The following is a 9,988-nucleotide window of genomic DNA, read 5'->3' on the forward strand; positions in this document are numbered from 1 at the left end:
AGTAGCGGATAGACTGAGTGTAGAATGTTCTGTGTGAAAAACGAAAACAAAAATTAGTGGAAAATAAAAGAAAGAACAATTTCACCTCCATAACCACTGCACTGTGACAAAAAAGGGTATCTTCTTTAACTTCCAAAAGAAAAATCTAAGGGAACTCCACTGATGTTTGGCATGGAATATAAACTACTAAAGAGTGAATCACAGTATAATGTGCAGGAAGTAAGAAAATCACTTTTCAGTTGTTCAGAGTATAACAGATCATTCATTGCTCTTGGTTTCATCACAAATGTAATTTTTCCAGTGCAACATTTTTTCTAAAACATAGGTTCCATACAACTTACTCAACAACTGTGTGCAACAGACAGAAAACGCCATCATAAGTGCTATGGTCTGTGATTTTATGGATACTTTTTGAGTATCTGTTTTAGAATTTAGTGCTGCGACCTTGATTTTATTTCCTCTTGCGTAGTAATGCACTAACCTTGCAAGAAAGTCAAGCTAACAACACTGTACATTATAAGCAGGTCTCATACCTTTTTCTTGTCAAAAGATCTCATTTCTTTAAAGAAACAAATGTTAAGTAAGTCAAATATGATTTGAAACACATCATGTCTTGTGTAATAAAGGCTATTTAACTGAAAATTTGGCATAGTAACTAGTGATAATTTGAAGTACAAGGAAGCTCTAAATATAGAAATTAATATTCAATGGCTTTTTCATCTTCAAAACAAATACATCAAAAGGAGAAAACATTTCCTAAATGTATGAACAATTTCTTTCTTGGTCTCTGTTATACCATACTGAACATAGAATCTTTGGAGAAGAAGTATAAATGGTTTGCATGTTTTCTTTCAAATACAGCAGTGCAGATGTCAGAAACATTTTACCACAGTAATTCATGCTGTAAGAAGTTCTGCAAAATATTAAATGCTATTCAGTAAAAGCTTGCTTGGTCTTGGAAAGTCTTCCTTTCATTATTCATTCACTAGTTCATCTGGTTAATATGAATTAATTCCATCTCTCTGTATATTATATTGCTATGATTGCTGTTTTCTGTCACATAATGGATTTTAATAACTTCCAGGGAAAGTGTAGAGGAACAGTTCATGCAATAAGTGCTTCAGTACGGCCACACAGTATTTCTTTATTTCTCAGTCTGCAGTATGGGACACAGATATTGCTTTTTGATCTTGCCTTTCCATGACTCATTTAAGAAATTATGTCAATGAAGAAGACATACATTTTGTCTAGTGCAAGCGGCCACACATGTTGGCAAGGGGCAAGAGATAACCCAGACTCCCCAGAAAGTCACAGAAAGCATCATTCTGCACATAAAGGCAAATCCATCACTGGTCCAGAACAGTGGGAATTGCTTACAGTATGGGAGTTAGACTGATGCCCTTGTGCACAAAATTAAATTTATGACAATGATCATTCATTTTTCTCTTTAAAAGAGGAAGCAAACTTAAAATTAGATGTTGTACTGTAGAATAGTTGACAGTGGAGAAGCCACAATATTAAGTGTTATCTTATATATCATGTTCATGAGTATATGAGAATACCCCCATCAGTTCTGCCTCTGACCCATGGAATCTCCAGGGAAATTAGTAGCATCCTGTATGTGAAGGCACATAGGTCAGATGTTCTAGTAAACAAGAAGAGTTTTGTAAACTAACAAAATTAGGTAGGATGTCACCAGTCCTAATGGCTATCATGAAGTTCATCAGTGAACTAACAATACAAATATACTTTTATACCTACATCAACCCTTCTAAAATGTTTCTAGAAATAATACATGTTTTGTTCAACCATACATATACAACAATATAAATCTGTTTTGTATATTTCATTCACTTAATATCTCAAAAGCACTTTCTTTATGATTAAGGAATCTTAGCTCTAACATTTAGCCTGTCATCTTGTTAGGAAAGTGTGCCAAACAAGTATAAATGTATCTTAAAATTAATAATTGTGCCTACTCTGTGTCAGTACATTGGTGCACATTTATACAAATACATCGTGTGTGTGTGTGTGTGTGTGTGTGTGTGTGTGTGTGTGTGTGTGTGTGTGTGTGTCTCTCTCTCTGCCTTCACTTGCACAAACACAAATGCTAGCACATGTACACACTCAGCATTCAGGGCAATACTTGTTATGGTTCTTCTCCATCTTTACTCAGATGCACTCAAAGTCCAAATTCTAGTGGGCTGTTTGACAAGTTCCTGTGCCTTCTTATAGCTGCAGATATGAACATACTGCACAAGATACTCTCACTTTTGGGTAAAAACATTCTATATGGAGTCTGCATGCCCTCCCTATGTTTGCATGGGTTTTCTGCAGGGACTCCAGTTTCTTCCACATTCCAAAGACATGTAGTAAGTGGACTGGACACTAAAAATTGACCATAGGTGTAAATATGCAAGTGTGTGTGTGTGTGTGTGTGTGTGTATGTGTGTGTGTGTGTGTGTGTGTGTGTGGTATGGAAGTACAGCTGCAGCAGGGCTAACCATCTGGTAGTGTGAACACTGGCTCTAGATGATTGGCATTGTTGATTTGACACCATGACCTCATGTGCAAAAAAATGGAAAAAAGGATAATGGATGGATGGATTAAGATATACAAGGCCTATGCCAACAGGATAGCTATCTTACTATGGATAATGTGAACGAGTGAATAAAACAATGCACTTTAAATTGTCTGACTGGGGTAAAGCCCTGACTACAGTATAGGGGACCAAAATTCAATTAATTGCTTAGATGCATGTAAGATCTTGCTAGGGAGGACAAGAGTGAGTTGCTGCTGTTGGTCCACTCATCCTTGGAAGGGAAAGGTGGTCCTGACTCACCACACTGGTGACAGTAATGGGAACACTAGGTGTTGCAACCAGTGGACTCCAAACCTATTTAGCCTGCATTGACTATATTTGCACTCATAAGCCAAGGAGAATTCAGCATGCATAGCCATGGTTCTTCTTGGGAGACAGCAATAGCAGAGATTAAAACAGCTTTCCCCTGGGGGAAAGGATAGGTCAACCCACAGAAATAGAAAGCTGGCCTGTTCCCTTCTCTCTGACTCTGACTGGAGAACAGAGTGCCAGTTGGGATTCCTGAACAGGAATGATTGGGCTGTAGGGCTCTCTCCTAGCCCAGGAATGCCCATCCCCCTGAGATGAATGGGCTGATTGGGTGAGGTGTTGCTGGGGGGGGGGGTCAAAAGAAAAATTAAGTAATCAAAAACGTTTTAAAAGTGTTTTTACATACATATCTTATTACAGCACACAAAATGGTTAAACAGAATAATGCATCCTGAGGAATGGTTAACCTTTCAGCAAACTTCTACAACTGACCAGTAAAGGATACTTCCAAAGCTGGAGAGATATCAAATTTGACAATATGGGTGCTTGATAAATGAAGAAATGGCTATGGTATGATATGTTGATTTGTCCTCTCTGACAGATATTTTTACTGAAAGTTGACAGCAAACAGTTGTTTCTCTTTGAGCATTCACTTCACAAAGTATGACAAATACAGTTTTAGTTTGTAAATATTACTTCTGATTCACCTAGGAGCTCCAGGCAGCATAAACCACAATGCCTCTAAATGCTGTTCACCATAAAAGAGAGAGAGAGAGAGAGAGAGGGAAATAACTCATTCAGGTGCAGCCGCACCCTACTCAAGGATAACTCTTACTACACGCATATAACATATGTGAGAATGCAACAGTCTGGACAAGCATAATGCCTGGCTCATGTTAAGTTAAAATTCTTAGTAAAATTCTCAGTAAGTGTCTCTGGTCGTACTTCTTACATTATTTCTATCATGTCCTGCAAGGTCTCCTAAATATGTGAACAATGGGTGTAATGCCAACACCTCAGTCCTTCACAGAGAATGATTACATCTCATTCTACCTGGCACAAATATACAGGAAGTAATGGTATCAAGAACTTATAGGTCTGTGTGAGGAAAAACTGACAGCAGTCATCCAACCATCAGCAGGTCTATAAAGGACCTAGTAGCATACACTGTTCCATCTTTCTTTAACTAATCACAGGAAATCACAGTTCATGTATTTATAAAGAACAACGTCTAGCTGGTCCCATCACTGTACAGACATGCCTGTTCTAAAAACTTAAATCAACCAAAACTCTCTGTTACTATAGCCTTTATACCCTTCATATCATTCTGGCTTATCCAGTTATAAAAGTGTAGTATCTGTTCTTATCAGTTTAATAACTGATATGTTCCTTATCTGGGGACCATATATTAAATTGATTTTTAGAACAGGGAGATGGAATAGAGGCTTTCTCCATCCACTCCAAGCATCGAGCTGGTATTGCAGTACTTCCAGAAATGGTACACAAAAAAAAAAAAGAGCTGACAAGCAGTTAAAAAAATTACAACTGCTCAAAAAAACAACTATGCATTTCATCCTGTGCTCTTCTGAAATAGTGAATAGTGTAAAGTGTAAAAATAAAAACACTGCAGTCAGTTCATGTAAAAATAAAAACACCGCAGTCAGTTCATAATGCTGCATTTTTTATTTGTTTTAAACATCAGCCCAGAGCTACAGTACTAAACTAAAAAGTTTTTATGTGGGAGCTGCAGGTCACTGATGTATTAAAGGTTGGCTCATTCAGCAAGTTCTCTCTTGTTAATCAGCATTTCTCAATATACCGTCCTTCTTACAAATACAACCAGGAATCGGTTCTCATTCAAGATGCCCCATTAGTCTAAGGAAGGCAATCAAATATGACAGTTTTGTTTTTTTTCTCACATACAGTTAGTTCCTATACCGTGGTGTATGTCATTACATCCATGATCACTTGTGAATGGGTCTTTGAGATAACATATTTTGTAATGTAAAGGTGTTAGCCTTAGTCTGTCTCCGCCTGTCTGCCAGTCTGTTTCTGTCTATATCTCTCTTTCTGTACACCTGTTGTCCGACTTTTGTCCTTTCTGACGATACATGTCTCCTAGTACATCATTTGATACAGGCTGGAGAATCACTCATCTGTGGCACAGCAGCAGCTGATACAGTCCCATATGACCTGACCTGGACAGTGTGACTTCCTTTCTTTGCTGCAGGACTGGGGATTCAATTGTCAAACAGGAACAGGGCACAGACTGTAACATTATCACTGATTCACAACATTCAGACCTTGGAAACTGGTAAGGTCAAATCATAAAATTACTACATGTAAACAATCTTAACAGCCTACAGAAGGGACTTATTTTGGATCATATTCATTGCTGAAAACTTGTTCCAAGAAATAACATCAATGAAACTGACCGACTCCAGGGTCATTGCTCCAGCATTAACAGAAGTGCTTAAAAATCATAACATATTTGGTCAGAACCACTGAATGAGCTCATACATCCTTATTGAGTACATTTGTAAACTTCTTATCCCATTAGTGTAATTAAAACAGCAAGATAGCTCACATCACAGAGGCAATGGAGACTGTTTTTGTCTAATGCTATATTATTTATTTTATTCATTTATTTGATGATTATTTATTAGGTAGGCAAGCGAGTCCAAACTGGACTATTTGCAGTCACACCACCGCTAAAAGTAAGGTACCAAATACATCAAGAAATATAAAATTAGAGAATTATTGCCTAATGCACCACATAAAGTACAACTCATTGAGTAAATATTTACAGACAGGCAACATTTATATCAGACGTTAAATATTACCTCAGTAATGCTTTAGGTGTATAAATGATAGACAGACAATAAGTACAGCTAGCAGATATTGTACAAAAAAATCATGTACAAAGAACCCAAAGAAACCAATTTGTGGTGCCCATTGTGATAGCACATAACAAGTGAACCAGTGTAAATAACACATAGTACCCAGGGTGACAGGATACACAGTGAACCAATAAAAAAACATTCTTGAGAATTGTTATGCAACATCTATGAATGATTAGATATGCAAAGAATGATTTTGAATGGTGGGTATTGTATGATGTACAGATTTTATGATAGTAAGGATTTTAGAGTTTAGACTGAGGGCTTCATTTACACTTAACTCTTTTCTGTATGGAGAATCTAAATATTTAAGGGAAACAGACATTCTAGTATCATATGGGAAGACATAACATGCAGCTGTGTTGGTATACAGAAGATTTTGTCACCCTTTATTAATTTTGTTTTGAGGATAGTGTAACTGATGGGTGCAGGTTGACAAGCATGGGGTATGTAAGTCATTTTTGTAATCTAGAGTTTGTGTACCAGAGGATGACCATAGCCCAGTAGCAATCTCCACAACAACATGTCTTACTTTTCTTTTATAGGAAGTAATTTAGCTCTACATAAAGTCAGTAAAACTGTCTTTTCAGTACAAGGTACAAGAACATCCATACCTTTTCTTCAGCTGTCCATAAGGTGGTCAGATTGGAATGGAGACAGCTTTAATTCACAGAAGACCACATAGGGTAAAATAATTCCTTGTACAATAGCTGAATGGGCATGTGTACAGAAATACATACAAATCTTCCAGCACAGATTAAGTTTTCTGTCAATCTTATTCCTAATGGAGTCAATACGTAGTTTGAAGGCTAGAATGGGATCATCCAAAAAATCAGTTTTTACTTTTTGAAGAAAGGTACTGTCTGTATACTACAGACACCAGTTTTCAGAAACTGGAAGTGTCAAAGAGCAAGCATGTAACTGGTGTTATAATCTCTTACGTTTTACTTCTCACTAAATTGTGAACAGCATGATTCCCACATTGATTTGCAGCTGCTCTTCTTTATTTCACACTTGCTAGTATTTGTTTTGAGCTGTATGTGAACAAGTTATTTATGTTAATTGTGTAAATGTTTATAAAATATGATATTCACACATGGATTTTTACATTTTTACTTTTTGTCTATGCTTATGTGTAATATAATGAACTGGTGAATAATTCATTACAATTTGTAAATATAAATAACTGACCAATTGCATACTTCTTTGTCCTTGCCTCTGGCCCTCGACAGGAATGATCAACATACTCGCTTTTTATCAAATACATAAATAAATAAATAAAAGAGAAAGAAAGTACTTTGTTTATCTGTTTATAAAAAGGAGTCTGCAATCCAGACATTAACTAATTTGTTTTGCAGGTCAGTTTGTAGGCTCATAAAAGTGCATGAAGCAAATGCTGTAATCAAGTTATCAATATTCAACAACATTTTAAGTTCTGGAATAACAAGAGCAGAACATTAATAAAAAACTTTAACAGAATGTCCCACATAGGACCCAAGGGAATATCATCCATAACATTGTATAGGTGAGGCAACTTTTATGAAGTATTTGAACCACTGGATGGAACCCCTCTGGCAGTTGGTGTAGAAGGTTGAAATCTGGCAGTTGGTGCAAAGGATTGAAACTGCAAGCTGTCATTCCTGTGGTACAGGGTTTGATTCCCTCAGCACTCATTTGGCTGTTGTGTAACCTTGAGCAAGTTACTTAACCAGACAGTGCTTGGAGCAACTGGTAATTGTCCTCAAGACTGCAAGCCTAGTAACTACCTATGACCCGATGAATCAAAGCCTGTATTCTTCAAAAGCATAATAAGACAGAGCAAGTCTAGATTTCCAAAGGCTTCAGTGAGGTTAGCACAAATTCCTTCAGTTAGCAGGCCTTTATCCATACTAATGAAAATAATATCAATTAGTAACAATAGAAATGATGTGGTGGTCCTTCTCCTTTTGCTGAAGTCGTGTTGCAAATCCTTTTGGATTCCATGTTTGATTTGGTATTCCTGACTACTTTTTTTTTTTCAAAGAGCTTGACAGGGCTTGAAAAATCTAAGATGGGTCAAAGTTTTTGTAAGACCATAGCTTTTACTATCAGGTTTATCATGTATTGTCTTACAAGAAGCTTGACTGCCATTACCCTATGCTAACATTTTTCTGTTGCCTATGTACTTATCAATGTTGTTTATGAATAATTTGACATTCAATTTTATGGTGAGCAGCAATTTATTCCAAAGTTGTCGAATTCACTGAGTAATGAATTTGTCACATTATTTTCTATTATTTACATTAATTTTATAAAGTAGGACACTAGATTTTACTTAGGCTCTACTCACTGTATGCTCTGTTTACAAGTTTTTAAACAGAATTGAGTCAGACATAATTTTATATACCACACACAGATCTTTTCTAAGAAGACTGTAAAAGATCGGGAACAAAGATAGTTCCTCTAGTGTGCCAGTGTAGTTCATGTTTTCAAGACCCTCGATTTACTTAAAAAATCTGTAATGCTCTTGAGACATCAAGTGGCTTGTTTATAGACTGCAGAATGCAGCATTGTATTCAATAATTGCTGTGATTAATGATGTATTTAGGGATACAATGACTTCCTGTAATATGCTGGTTATACATTTGAGTATGAAATGCACTACAGAATAAGCCGTTCTGATGTTGGGTGTAATACTCAGATCAGAGCATAATTTATTGCCTATAATGATTCCTAGATGTTTTATTTCATTGCCTACTCTTAGCATCTCCCCGTTAATTCTGTAAACAATGTACTTATTTTTTTTTTCCAGATCTGAAAATACCACATTTGTGACATAGTGAGTGTAATTACTGCAAGAAGTACTGAGTTCATCTCAGCTGATTTGTAGCATTTTTACATTCTTAGTGGATGTAACTCTACTGCCCCCTGGGGAAAACACTTGTTTTTAACCTATTTTGCCTGCAGCATACATGTTCAATAATTTGGATTTTGATTTACTGTTTTTTGATAACATCACATTTGAAAAATTTTTTACAACCGAATATCAGACATATAAACATGCACACTATCCTCAAAAACATTGCAGCATTCTGTTCTCCTTTGTATAGACAAACACATTGTGTGTGTGTGTGTGTGTGTGTGTGTGTGTGTGTGTGTGTGTGTGTGTGTGTGTGTGTCTATATCTCTCTGTCACTATATATATATATATATATATATATATATATATATATATATATATATATATATATATATATATATATATACACACACACACACATGCACACACATATACGTATAGCAAATGTAAAAAGATAAAACAAACTCATTGATACTTAGTCACCTCCTCAAACAAATTTCACATAAAAACATTCATAAACATTACAGCTACACACTGACTCTCATAAAACAAACTCATCAACATCTAGACACTGACTCCCAGACGTTAGCCTCAGTTGACTTCAAGCAAAGGTATCAAAACAGTAATCTTGTCAATATTGTGCACATTAATCTCATCAATTTGGAGATGCAATGCTTCCTCTTTAGTTCCTGTATTTCTCATGGTGACAGGTACAAAGCATGTGCTGCAAAAGAAACAGGTTACTCATATATTTCATACCATGATGACAGGCACAAAATCCCTAACTTACGGCAGCAGGGCTTTTGTCACAAATTAAAGGTCACAATTTTAGTTCTCAGTTCAGATGTCATTCAAGGCAAAGGTAGAATTTCACTAAACACCTCTGCTTTTTTTTTGTTATTGTATTATCAAGTATCCCAACCAACTTTCTGCATACCAGAGAGTGTTTAGTTAAGGATGGGGACTATGTTTTGTTATGAAATGAGTGTAGCAGTTTTTCACAAAGACAGGAAGATGCTGTGAGCAAGATAGAGAAAAAATAAATCCGTGTCAAATGATTTGCTCTATATTCGACTGACAACTCCTGAATCCAAGATACAGAGTAGTCATTACTGGTTTCTTTGTGGTCAAGGTTCAAAGAATTTTTGAAGACAAATACTTGTTTTCAGGTGATAGCCTTAAAACAGAATGGTAGTATTCAAGGTTCAGTAGAAGCCCCAGAATTATCTAGCAGATGAAAACTGGCAGTAATAGGAAGCATACCTCTCATTTCTTTGCTTAAGAATTATGAGCAATGAAAGCTGCTCTGATGGAGTAGAGTGATAAAGCCCTGACTACAGCCCCAGTGACCTAGATTTGATTAGCACTCAGGTGACTGACACAGCAGCAGGTGGGGAT

At 36.3% G+C, this 9,988-nt stretch overlaps 1 non-coding gene across 1 annotated transcript; it reads left to right on the forward strand.

The window, feature by feature from the left end:
• Nucleotides 1–4,170: 4,170 nt before the first annotated feature.
• On the forward strand, nt 4,171–4,360 carry LOC122793809. The gene has a single exon (XR_006363545.1). It is a non-coding gene; the product is annotated as a U2 spliceosomal RNA (small nuclear RNA).
• Nucleotides 4,361–9,988: the final 5,628 nt, after the last annotated feature.

Source organism: Protopterus annectens, chromosome 2.part0 (assembly GCF_019279795.1).
Source record: "Protopterus annectens isolate FY-2018-M chromosome 2.part0, PAN1.0, whole genome shotgun sequence".
Lineage (NCBI taxonomy): Eukaryota > Metazoa > Chordata > Ceratodontiformes > Protopteridae > Protopterus > Protopterus annectens.